The 13,985-nt window shown below is 41.7% G+C and overlaps 1 protein-coding gene across 5 annotated transcripts in view; it reads left to right on the plus strand.

Moving 5' to 3' along the window:
• The window catches only part of ASB15 (ankyrin repeat and SOCS box containing 15), a 520,090-nt gene that overhangs the window by 126,533 nt on the left and 379,572 nt on the right, over positions 1–13,985 (plus strand). The gene's annotated exons all lie outside the window — the stretch shown is intronic.

A 13,985-nucleotide genomic window follows, 5' to 3' on the forward strand; every position in this document is an offset into this window, starting at 1 on the left:
TCCCCTTGTCAATGGCCTTGGTGACTGTTTCAAAGAAATCGACCAGGTTTAAGAGGCAGGATCTGCCCTTAACAAAGCTGAACTGGGTAGGATCCAGTGCCTGTAGGTCCCCAATATCTTTATTTATGAGGTCCATGATGATCCTTTGCATAGCTTTGCAGACCAAGCTAGTCAGGCTTATGGGGTGATAGTTTCCAGGATCCGTTGAGGCACCACCTTTGTGGAGAGGGACCACTGTTGCTGTACGCCACTCTTTGGGTACATATCCATGTTACTATATATATATATATATATATATATATATATATATATATATATATATATATATAACATACATATATATATATAGATGGGAAAAAATAAAAAAAAAATGAAAATGTTATACTGTAGTATAACCAAGATATTTGACAGTATAAGTTATTTTTAAATGTGGCAATTTATACAGATATGGTACTGGAGGGAAAATTATAAAATTATTTAAGTGAGTTTATTAAAATACGTGGGTAAATCAGGAATGGCCTTATGTCAACTGGTGCTCTAGGAAAAAGGGCTCCACATCTCCCCCCACCAGATCAGCCGGTGCCCCTATCCTGGTCTACCTGCACCATATAAATACTGGAAAAGTGCCCCTGTTAGAATGGCGCCCTAGGTGGTCGCCTAGTTGGCCTATGCCTAAGGCTGGCTATGGGGTAAAGTGAAAGTGATCAGTAAAATTAAAAACTGACAATCTACTCTTCATATATTTTTTTTCACACATAAACGGAGTTTATTGGGAAATACCTAACAGGGAAAATGCAGAAAACAGTATCCCATTTCCCAAGACAAACATTTTATAAACGAAACATTTACAGCCACAGATATTTTTCATGAATTATGTGGGAAGAGTAGAAACTCAAAGAGAACCAGGGAGGAAAACAGAGGCTGAAATGTAGAAGCTGAGAAAGAAGCAGGAGGAAAGAGAAGCCCCAAAAGACACAGTTAGAAAAATTACAGCTTTTTACAAAGCAGAAAGTAAATTTTGTACAACTAAGGGAAACTCCAAAAGCGACACTGAGTGAGACACGGGTAACCGTTTTAGAAATAAAGGGTCTTTCAGATCTAAGTTACTGTGTTCAGCCAGATAAAGATATCTGCTAGTGCAGAAATATGCAGTCTTTTCAAATAAAGTTAGCAAGACAAAGATGTGGAACGTCACGTTGCATCTTTCAGTGCTTTCCTGCATTGCTGAGGCTGTCACATTATTCAGCACACCTCTCAAATGTCCCCAGTTTTGTCTCATAATTTTGACGCGACACTGCTATATTCAGTGATACTTTAAGAAAAAGGTGGGGAATTACAGTTAACATATACTAGCACCCATTTCAGTTTCAGACCTTTTACTCTGGGAAATGCACATTAGCATATATACTCCTACTTTGCTAACTATCTATATCAGTATAGTACTCAAATTTTAAGGAAGTGTACCTGACTTGTGCCATCTGTCCCTGAATATTTTGGCTTTCTCCATGATTCTGGTACTGACAGGTAGAAAGCGATCATCAGCTGCAAAATGAGATTCAGAGTCAGATAAAACCTACCAAAACATGCTTCACACAGAGAATTATGACTGAAACTCCAATCATTACAAACTTTTAACATGTTTGGTCATAGATGTAAAGGGATTTAACTCAAGAACAAAGTATACGTCAAAGTACCAACAGATTTCATCATATAAATGAGGAGGAAAGGAGAACATAATAAAGGCAGTAGAAAAATAACAGCGAGCAGAGGAAACTCAAGGGTTACTATAAGGAAGGATAGGCGGTGGGAAAGGCAGAGACGAAAGAGAGGTGGAGAACATAATAAGGTGTGGCTGTAAGATAGGGAGATTGGGGAACGTAAGACACAGATGTAGGGAGGCATAGTTTGAATACGTAAGGTGGAGACAAAACTGGAAGGACAGGCAAGGTGTGGGGAATGACACAAATGAAGGGTAACATGGAGGCATTAAGACTGTCCCAAAGGATAGCTCATGTATTCATTACTCACTTTCATGGTTGACATCATGCACAGGCTCTGCCCTTGATGGATTGATGGTTGGGACTGCCTGGTCACCTGACTCTACCATTTTTATTTTATTTTATTTATTTTACATTTGTTGACCTGAATAGTCCGACTGGATGCATGTCCATTTTCAGCGGACGCCCGGGGAGAAAAGCTCCAAGAGTAAGCAGATTCAGCATTACATAATGCCAGCATTACATATTACAAACAGACTATTTATAGAGATTACATAAGTAAGCAAGTTAAACAAGTTCCACAGGTTACAGTTAATCCTGAGCACAAGTCAGGATTAAATTATATTACACAGTAAACTGGTTAACAGATTTTTACACATTCTAGAGAGTTAGCCAGGCTTGATACATTGACATAGCCAGTTAAGTGACAAATGTTGTTTGAGTCTAGTTTTAAATTGACCTAAGGTGGAAAGTAAGGTAATATCAGCTGGAAGAGAGTTCCAGGATCTACTTACAGAGTTTGCAAAAAGAGAATCACCGACTGTGTTATTAATTTTGCTAGTCTGAATTAGTAGTTTGTTAGAGGATCGAAGCGGTCTAGGATTGTTATAGGGGGTGATAATATTTTTAAGTGCAGGAGTATTGTCCGGATTATAGAGGATTTTATAGGCCATAATCAGTTGGTTATACTGGATTAGGCTGGGTAATTCAAGCCACCAAGCTGATTTAGATTGATGCAATGATGTGTCCTAAAAGGCAGCCCAGTGGCAAACCTGGCAATGTGGTTGTAGCAAATTGAGAGTTTGTTAAGGACAGTCTTGTTTAAATTCGAGAGTAGAGGGGATGCATACAGAAGGTTTGAAAGAAGGTGAGAGCGAGCTATGGCAATTTTAGCTGGAGGGGTTAGGAAGGCTTTTATTCTGTAAAGTGACCCTAGTTTTTTATTGATGGTTTTGATAGTTTGGTTAACATGTAGGTCAAATTTTAGATTATTGTCTATGATGACACCTAATAGTTTTGTAGAGGGGTCAGGGGAGATTATTGTGCCATCATTTGATTTTAAGGTAAAGGTGAAAGTGGTAGACCTATGTGTTGGTGAAAATAACAGCATTTTAGTTTTTTGGGGATTTAGGATCAGATGATGTTCAGAAAGCCAGTTTTCTATTGTATTAAAGGTGGTCTGGGTAGCTGACCATAACTCTACTGGAGATGTGGCTGAGAAAATCAGAGTAGAGTCATCAGCATATTGGATACAGCTGACATTTGGGATGACAGTATAAAAGTCGTTAATGAAGATGGAGAACAGCAAGGGTCCTAGTATAGAGCCTTGTGGTACTCCAAGGGTATTAGGTAGAAGGTTAGAGAGTTTGTTCTGCCAGAAGACAGCCTGCTGTCGACCATTCAGGTAGGACTGAAACCAATGAAGGACTCCGGTATCTAGACAGAATGTTTGCTGGGTGTGGATTAAAGGTTGGTGATCAACCATATTGAATGCTTTGGAAAGATCCAAGAAGTGGGCTGAGGATATATAATTATTGTTGCGATTATGGTTTATGGTGTTGGTAAAGGCTAGGAGGGCTGAAGTAGTGCTGTGATGAGGATGGAAGCCATGCTGAGTGTCTGCCATAAGGTAATTCTGGATTAGGTGGTGCATGAGTTGTCTATGAATACATATTTCCATAATCTTTGCAAGTGGAGAGAGTATAGCTATTGGCCTATAATTGGAGAATTCAGTAGAGCTGCCTCCTTTGTGAAGTGGGATTACATAGGATATTTTCCAGATGGTGGGAATTTTAGTTTCTACTATGGTTTGATTGATTAGTATTGAGACGGGGTAAGCAATAGCATCAGCTGATTTTTGTAGGTACTCGGCAGGGAGTTGATCAGCAGAAAGTGTAGTGGGTTTTAATTTTTTGATCAAGGTACAGATAAGTGAAGTGATGACTGGTTGGAAGCTGAACGCGAGTAGGTTTCTAGGGGGTGCTACTTTCAGGACCAGGGGAGCTAGGAGTTAGTTGGCTAGCTAGGGCTTGAATTGTCTCAGTAAAGAATTGGTTAAAGCTATCAGAAACATCTTCAGGGGTTTTATCAATAGTAGCAGCAGGGATTGGGGTTGAAGTTTGTCCAGGATGTAGTAGATTATTTAAACCTGCCCTGAACCTCTGAGGGTTATTTTGATTTACTGTCTGTAAATTACAGTAGTATTGTTTTTTTGTCTTGTAAAATTGATTTTTTGGTTTCGTTCCTGGATTGCCTGTATTTAATGTGATCTTGAGGGTCTTTAGAAGAACGCCATAAAGCCCATGCTTTTTTTCTAAGGGTAATTTTGAGTTTAGACTCTTTAGAAAGCCATGGTGCAGTTTTTGCCTTGGTTCTCTTTGAACGAACAGGTGTATGCAAATTAAGGATCTCAAAAAATTTGTTGTTAAAGTATGCTACTGCTTCCTTTAAGGGGAGATGTTTTAGAATAGACCAATTACATGAGTTTAGTTCTTGCTGGAATTTGGCACGGTCAAAGTTTTATTGTTTCTAACCTTTCTGAGTAAGGGTTGTTGGGAATTAATGGTTGTTGGGAATTAATGGTTTTGTGCTTAATTACATTACCATGCATGCCAAGAGGCACTCCACAGTGTTATGTTGGGTAGCCAACTGCTGACACAACTCAGACACAACCAGTCTCTATACCTGATGCTGGGTGAATACAGGAACCACCCCCACCCCAGGCCAGTCTCAGAAGGCAAGCTTCCCCCCAAGAGGTGGCCACAGAGGCCACCATTGAACCCTCTAGGTAACATTTAGCAAGGTGACCTTCATCCTCTTGCTTATTTGCAGGACTAGTGACTGCTTGTGACCCAGTACTAGATACCTCAGCAGTCATTGACACAGATGCACACTGCTACTACTGACACGGATGCACACTGCTACTACTGACACTGATGCACACTGCTACTACTGACACTGATGCACACTGCCACTACTGATACTGATGCACACTGCCACTACTGACACAAATGCACACTGCTACTACTGACACAGATGCACACTGCTACTACTGACACTGATGCACACTGCTACTACTGACACTGATGCACACTGCTACTACTGACACTGATGCACACTGCCACTACTGACACAAATGCACACTGCTACTACTGACACAGATGCACACTGCTACTACTGACACTGATGCACACTGCTACTACTGACACTGATGCACACTGCCACTACTGATACTGATGCACACTGTTACTACTGACACAAATGCACACTGCTACTACTGACACAGATGCACACTGCTACTACTGTTGCTGGTGCACACTGCTGCTACTGACACAGATGCACACTGCTACTACTGACACTGATGCACACTGCCACTACTGACACTGATGCACACTGCCACTACTGACAGTGATGCACACTGCTACTACTGACACTGATGCACACTGCCACTACTGACACTGATGCACACTGCTACTACTGACACTGATGCACACTGCTACTACAGACACTGATGCACACTGCTACTACTGACACTGATGCACACTGCTACTCCTTTGCCTCCACCACAGATGGACATGCAGGAGGATGAGAAAAAAAGAAAGAGAAAACATGGAACACTTTAGTACACATATCTGACATAAATAAAAATATAATTTCACATTGCATTTATACACAATGTGTGCGTGCCCTGCCTTCTGGAGAAGAGTTCAGTCTTCCTAAGGCAGGCTTCCCCTGTTCAGTTTGATCTCCCCAGGAAGAATTTTTTTCACTACTGAGCCTGGGAAAAGAAGAGAAATAAAATAAACATACCATAGCTTAAATAAATAAATATTAGAAAATGTAGCATTGTAAAAATATCCTCCAGATGCTACTGCACCTTGCCAAACCTCCCCTCAGATTTGCGATTGTGGTTGTCTTTCATTTGACTGCCAGACATTTCCCTTATTCATAGGTTCATAGGTTGGTACTAGGCTATTGGCCCTAGGGCCTATACAAGCCTAGCCATAACAATTTCCTGGCTATGTCTTCCCAGAATATTTACTTCCCTGGTCCCCAGTCTAGCAGGGCAACTGATGTGATCCCCAGGGTGAATTTCCTATCTCCCATCCAATTGTCAAGGTTCCTTTCAAAGAGGGCCAAAGAGGCACTCAGCTTGACATTTATGGGCAGTCTATTCCAGTGTATGGGGAGTCTCTGGGTCAGAAACCTATCCCTCCAGCATGTTTTGTTCATTGTGATGATCAGGTTTAGATCCCTGGAGTGTGTGGCTCTGAGGTATTGGGATTTCTTTAAGTGTAGCATGTCCAACAGCTCTGAGTTTGACATGGCCTTGTATGTTAAGCAGAGATTGCCTCTGAGTAGTTTTTTTAGATGGTCAGCATAGGGCATCTGCTTTAGGCTTGTGATTCTTTTAGTGAGGTATTTCTGTGGCCTTTCCAGTTGTTGCAGATGCCTTGTGAGGTACATACCAAACAGGGCGTTTTACTCTATAATGGGTCTAATGAGGGATGAGTACAGTGGGACAATGGCCTCTTTTTTTCTGGATGAAAAGACCTTAGTGATGAGGTGTGCCACATAGAAGGATTTCTTGACTGTTGTGGCGATGTGGTTGTCGAAGGTGAGATCACTGTCCACCTGTGTCCCTAAGTCCCTTATCACACTTTCGGTGTTTAGTGCACTGCCACTTATGTGGTAATTCATGGGTACATGTCTTTTTCCAAAGGGGATAACTATACATTTCTTGGCACTGAGCTTGAGCCCATGGCTCTGGCACCAAGCATCTGTTTCTGTAAGGACTTTTGTAGAATATCCACATCATTTGGGGATTCAATTATGGGTCCCAGTTTGCTGTCATCTGCAAATTTTGTTAGCCAGAGTCCCTAAGTGCTGGCTTGTACTTCAGAGAAGTAGATGACAAACAAAAGCAGTCCCAGGACTGAACCCTGAGGTACTCCACTTGTCACTTGTCTGGAGCTGGATTTTGAGTCGGCTACTTTTACAGTGCGGGTTCTGTCAGTAAGCCAGTTGGTAACCCATCGAGTGATGTAGGGATTAATGCCCAGCTTAGTAAGTTTATCTACGATTCCAGAGTGGGGGCTGGTGTTGAAGGTCTTGGTGAGGTCCAGATAGGCTGTGTGGACCGCCTTGCCCTCGTCCATGGCTCTGGAGACTGACTCGAAAGAAGTCAATCAGGTTGAGGAGACAAGATCGGTCCTTTATGAAACCAAACTGGGTGGGGTCCAGTGTTTGAAGTTTGCCAATGTCTTTGTTTATAAGTTCCATGATAATGTGTTCCATGGCTTTGCAGATCAGGCTCATCAGACTGATGGGACAATAGTTCCTGGGATCCAAGGTGGATCCCCCCTTGTGGAGTGGGATAACTGTAGCTGTGTGCCACTCATTGGGCATGATGCCTGAGGTGAGGCTATGATTTTATTTATTTATTTATTTATTTATTTTACATTTGTTAACCGGGCTAGTCCAGCTGGATACATGTCCATTTTCAGTGGAGGCCCGAGGAGAAAAGCTCCGTTACACTACTAAAATAATACTTTCAAAAATACTTTACAAATACTTTTAAAAAAGAAGAAATCAAGTCAGATACAACAATATAATAGAGTAAACATTCAATTTCAGTCTGCTACATTAGGTATGGGATTTAAAATACTTTGTTAGCTTGGGCAGAAGATAAGGCAAATATTTACATTCACAATTGAAACTGCAAGAATAATTGAAGCATAACTTATTGTTATGAAGAATAGTTGAAGTATAACTTATTGTTATGAAGGGAAATGGCATTTAGCTTGGAGAGGAGATTTTTAAATTGCAAGAGAAGGAAGTAAGAAGATGAGTGTGGAGAAAGCAGATAATATGCGAAAAAAAGAAAGGAAAAGGTTAGTCAGGGTTATGGCAAGAGCATAGCCAGTGGTTGGAAAGGAAGAGTTTTAGGTTGGTTTTGAATAATGAGAGAGATGTAAGGCAAGTAAGGTCATTTGGTAGATGGTTCCATATTTTACCCACTGAGTTGGAGAATAAGGAATTACCTGCTAAGTTATTAGATAATGAAGTGTGGATCAGAATTTTGTTGGATGAGCGTAAATTCCTCAGATTGTTATATGGCATAATGAGGGTGGAGAGCATTGGAGTATTGTCAGGGTGGTAAAGGGCTTTGTGGGCAATAGTGAGTTGGTTGAATGATATTAGCTGAGGTAGCTCTAGCCAGCCTAGTTTTTTTAGGTTTTGACAGTGATGAGTCCTATATGGAGAGTTTGTGGCAAATCTGGCAATACTGTTATAGGCTGTAGATAGTTTGTTAAGATTGTACTTAGAGAGCTTAGTATAGATGGGGGAGGCATATAATAGGGTAGAGGTTAAGTGGGTTCTCGCTATAGTAGTTCTGGCTTCAGGAGTTAGGAAAGATTTGATTCTGTACGGAGAGCCTAGCCCATGATTGACCATGACACTTAGGTGAGGTGCCAGTTCATTCTGTAGTTCATGTAGTACACAGCCCAGGATGTCGTCTGGTCCCATGGATGCTGTATTCTTAGTTTTGTAGAGTGCATTTTTTACCTATGTGGCCGTGATTTCCAGAATGTGGCAATCTTTTCGTATTGAGATGGGCCCTTTAGGGGGTGAGAGGGGGGTGAAGTTGACACTGAATCGATCTGCCAGTTTATTGGCAATATCCTTGAGATCAGTATATTTAATGCCATTCTGTTGTAGCTCAGAACAGATCTGAGCATTGCCATTTAGATTCCTGACATAACTATAGAATGCCTTGTGGTTGTCCTTGGAATCTTTGGCAATTTTATTTTCATAACTAGCTTTGGAGGATTTTATGAGGGATCTCAGCTTCTTACTGAGGCTGGTAAGGGAGTTTTTTGCATCCTGGGATTTTCCTCTTTTCTGCAACAGTTTCTTCCTTCTATTGTATACTTTGTTTATGACAGGGGACCACCAGATTGAGTTCCTTTTTTTGGAGGAGAGCATCTTGGTTCTATTTGGAATGGCAGGATTCATGCACGAGTGGATGTGCTCATACAGTGCCTTAGTGTAGGATTCAGCAGTCGAACTTTCAGTTCCCGTCTGCATGGGTGTCATGAAGTTTGTCACTTCTGACTTGAGTAGCATGAAGTTGACTTTGGAGAAGTTTTTTTATGGAGGTTTTCCTACTGGGGGGTCGGGATGGGGTGTGGACATCTAGAGTGATTAGCTTATAGTCAGAACTGACCAACAAGGGGGTGACCACTGGTGTGGAGCATTGATCTCCCATGTTGGTAATGACCAGGTCAAGGATATTTGAGCCCCTGGTGGGACTATGTATTAGTTGATCCAGGGCAGTTGAATTTATGAATTCCAAGAACCGTTGGGCAAAGGTGATGGTACCCGAGTAGTTTTCCCAATTAATGGCAGGGTAGTTGAATTCACCCAGTATTAGGGTATTTGTTTGTATCATAATAACTTCCAGTATGTTTAGAAAGGTGTAGTGAGAATCTTGGGGTATGGTGGGGGATCTGTAGCAAGCTACAATTTGGATTGCAGTCTTGCCTAGTATTAGTTGCACCTGTAGAATTTCAGATGCATTGTGTTGTGCAACTAGCCTGGAGGTGTGAATATCCTTGGTGAATATGGACACTCCTCCCCCTTTAGTGTTTTGGTTCTGGTTTGGTGGCTGAAAAGTGTGCTAAGAGTTGTAGCTTGGTATTGCAGGGGTGCTCTCTGGAGCCTTGAACCAGGTTTCAGTTACTGCACAGATATGGATGTTCTCCATTTTTAGGAGTGCCTTGAGAGAGTGCATTTTGAGGTTTAGACTTCTAGCATTGAGTAGCATTACCTTCAGATTTTGCATGCTTATATCTGTTATGGTGGTGATTTTGTCTGTTGAGCCTTGCCTAAAAAAGGCACTATAGGGGTGGCAAGAGCCTTAACCAGTAACCTGAATCCCAGGGGCGACAGGTGCAGACCATCTCTGGCAAAGCATCATGGTTTGTTGATCATGTCATCCCAGGCAGACAGATAATGACTCACCTTTGAATGACACCAGAAACTTAGCCAATTGTTGAAGTCAATCATTTTGTCCTTATACCATGGTATCATTCTGGGCAAAGGCAGGATGCTACTCAGGGCTAGGGTCATACCTGCCTGGGCCACATGATCCGAGAGCTCTTCCATGTCTCTTTTCATGTAGTTCAGGGAGGTACGTCTCAAGTCATTCACTCCAACATGGACAATGACAGAGTCATATTTGTACTTGTGGCGTGACTTGAGTGCATGCGTTATGTGGCAGATCCTGACACCTGACAGGGAGCTGACTGTAATTTTCCTCCTTGTTCAGCCTGGTGAGTGGGACATCAGTGTGCCTGACTATAGAGTCACCTAAAACTAAAGTGTTGGGTACGTTGTCTTGCCTTAGGGGCTGTTGTTGGGTGGTGTTGTGAGCTATGTGACACTTTGGTTGTGATTGGTGTTTGTTTGCGTTTCAGCTTCGGAGATCCTTGTTGCTTGGGCAGGTTAATGTTAAAGGCCTCCACGTAAGTGGGTTTGGTGTTACTATGTGTGGATGTTGGTGGCATGAATTTTGAAGGGCTATGTGTTGCTTCAGGTGTAGTGCAAGTGTTAACCTTCTCCTCCTGACTGTCTAGCACAATCTTGGATGGAGAGAGCTTTGCTTCCAGTTTGGCTGTGTAGGCATTTTTTCAGCATTACTTATCCTCCTTTCCATGTCTTAGCTATTACATTCCATGTCTTAGTTATTACATTCCATGTCTTAGCTATTACATTCCATGTCTTAGCTATTACAGTCCATGTCTTAGTTATTACAGTCCATGTCTTAGCTATTACATTCCATGTCTTAGCTATTACAGTCCATGTCTTAGTTATTACATTCCATGTCTTAGTTATTACAGTCCATGTCTTAGTTGTTACATTCCATGTCTTAGTTGTTACATTCCATGTCTTAGCTATTACATTCCATGTCTTAGTTATTACAGTCCATGTCTTAGTTATTACATTCCATGTCTTAGCTATTACATTCCATGTCTTAGTTATTACATTCCATGTCTTAGCTATTACATTCCATGTCTTAGCTATTACATTCTTTACATGATATACCATCAAACTTTTTGTCTTTCTGTTATTTTCCTCTCTATTCTATGTCTCTTTTTCTGTCTCTTACATACAGTATCACCAATGTAGATTCTTTGTTTTCCCCAAATATCCCACTTGATTTCCAGCGATATTTCCTACAGCTATTTTGCTCATTTGCATTCACAGAACATGTGCTTTATCCCTGCCTTCTTGGGTTGACATTTCTAGCATGCACTGTTAGGATTTCTCCCCTCCCCATCCATTTTGGTGGTGTGAAAAACCATCTCTGTAGGATTTGGAGATGCTGATTGCTTATCCCCTTTATCTTTCCTACTTCTTCACAACTTTCAATACCTTTTCTTATGTTGGTTTGGTAGGAATCCATCCATCCTTTCTATCATATCGCTTGTTTGACCGACTCTCTAGCAGTCTGCTCTCTCTTTTCCTCAGGTCCTTGTAGGTAGGCCTGCATTTCCCCTTCCTAATTGTTTCCACTTTCCTATCAGACTTTCCCTTCCTTCCTTTCTTTGCTTCTTTTCATCGCCTTCTCTTTCCTCTTCTCTCCTCCTTCCTGTGCATATGGTCCTCAGTATGGTGTGTCCCCAGTGCTGTGTTGTAGGTAGGCCATACTCCAGTACCAACTTGTCATCCTCTTTGCCTTCTCATGTCTTGGAATCAAGATTTTCTCTTCATGTGTTCTACGCCCCCCCCCCCATATGTTTTCTTTGCCACGATTGTGTCCCACCACCCTCTCTCATTTTTCCTCTTCCACTTTCCCCTGCTTTTTTTCAAAACATCTTTTCTGCAGTGTCCTGATAATGTTAAGTGTAAGAACATACACTGGGAAATGAGGATCCTCCATTCTCTTGTCTTTGGTAGCTCTGAGACTGTTCTTGGCCAGACTCCTTCTCTTCCCTTTTTTTGTCCATTTCATATGGACATCTTGTATTTGAAGCTGCTGCTCCTTGTTTGGTTCCATGAGTATAAACCTCAAGGTATACAATCCCAGAAAGCTCATTATCTGTTTGTTTGCATTTATCCTTCATGATACTTTGAAGGTGGACTTTTTTCCCTTTTTAGTTGTTCTTCCTATTTTCATCTTTCAGTTTTTCTCCCTACTTTCTCCTTCAGTTCTTCCAGGTTCAACATTAGTGCATCCTTTGTGACTGCACACACCTTTAAGACACGGTATCTTTGGCATTCTTCCTCTTACAATTCTCCTATACCTGACATTCCCTTCCCTTTATATATCCTGTCCAGTACTATTTTCTTTGTGTTGTGCTCCAGGGTTGAGCAGTTCTTGATTTAATTGAAATCAGAGAGATTCTCTCCAAAGCTGTGTCTATCTCTTTCTCTGACACCAGTTTGCACTCATCTTCCTAGCGTAAGAAGATTGATTTCCTTCCTGTCCACAATTCATTTCATTTAATGCCTCTCTGATTGTAGCTGCTAGCTGCTTGATTGCTAGCATGAATAGCCCTAAGCACACTTGGCTGGTCCCTCTCTTCACCTTAACCATCGGTGATGGCACTCCATTTACCGTTACCTCCAGTGTTGGGTTTTGGTATATTACCCTTATCCATCCTATGTATTCATCCTCAAATCTTTCCTGCAGCACCCTCTGAAGGAATCTCCATCTGACCAAATTAAGTGCAATCTTTAGATCAAATAATACTCTTCCCTTTTCTACGCCGCTATTGTTTTCATTCAGTATGATGTCCAGTAATGCCTCCCAGCTCCTTTCTGCTCTTCCCTCCTTAATAAACCTGTTCTCTCATCTCGTATAATATGTGGCAGTTAACCATCCAGTTCCCTGGCCAGAGTGTTTGCAAACACCTTTATATCTGTGTTGATGAGGGATATGACCTAGAATCTGCTGTTTCCGTGTGGTTCCCTCCCTCCTTGGGAGAGTAACTAGTCTGAATTTTCTTACTGTTGCTGTTACTTTTACTGCGTCTTTTATTCTGCTGAACATCTCGGACAGCAATTGGTATAGCTTCACCCCTCCCCACTTCTAGAAATCCTCTGGGTATCTGCCTTTTCCCCACTTTCTCTTTCTTTAGGCTCTTTAACATTTTACCTACATACTCTGTATGTATTGGTGCATTCAGTGCACCTTTTTGTATTTTGTATACCCCTTTCCTACCTTGTCTCCATGACCAGTCCCATTGGTATATTTCTTCTTTGGCTGGAAGTCTAATAAGAACCTATAAACATGTGAATCTATCAGCACCATTAAGACATCGTATCCAGCACCTCTCCTTCATTTCCTGTAAGGTGTGTCCACTGCAGTCTGTTGGCGAATCTATCAGCACCATTAAGGCATCGTATCCAGCACCTCTCCTTCATTTTCTGTAAGGTGTGTCCACTGCAGTCTATTGGCGAATCTATCAGCACCATTAAGACATCGTATCCAGCACCTCTCCTTCATTTCCTGTAAGGTGTGTCCACTGCAGTCTGTTGGCGAATCTATCAGCACCGTTAAGACATTGTATCCAGTATGTCTCCTTCATTTCCTGTAAGATGTGTCCACTGCAGTCTGTTGGCGAATCTATCAGCACCATTAAGACATTGTATCCAGCACGTCTCCTTCATTTCCTGTAAGGTGTGTCCACTGCAGTCTGTTGGCGAATCTATCAGCACCGTTAAGACATTGTATCCAGTACGTCTCCTTCATTTCCTGTAAGGTGTGTCCACTGCAGTCTGTTGGCGAATCTATCAGCACCATTAAGACATTGTATCCAGCACCTCTCCTTCATTTCATGTAAGGTGTGTCCACTGCAGTCTGTTGGCGAATCTATCAGCACCATTAAGACATTGTATCCAGTACGTCTCCTTCATTTCCTGTAAGGTGTGTCCACTGCAGTCTGTTGGCAAATCTATCAGCACCATTAAGACATC

Source organism: Protopterus annectens, chromosome 11.part0, assembly GCF_019279795.1.
Source record: "Protopterus annectens isolate FY-2018-M chromosome 11.part0, PAN1.0, whole genome shotgun sequence".
In the NCBI taxonomy this organism is placed as follows: Eukaryota; Metazoa; Chordata; order Ceratodontiformes; family Protopteridae; genus Protopterus; species Protopterus annectens.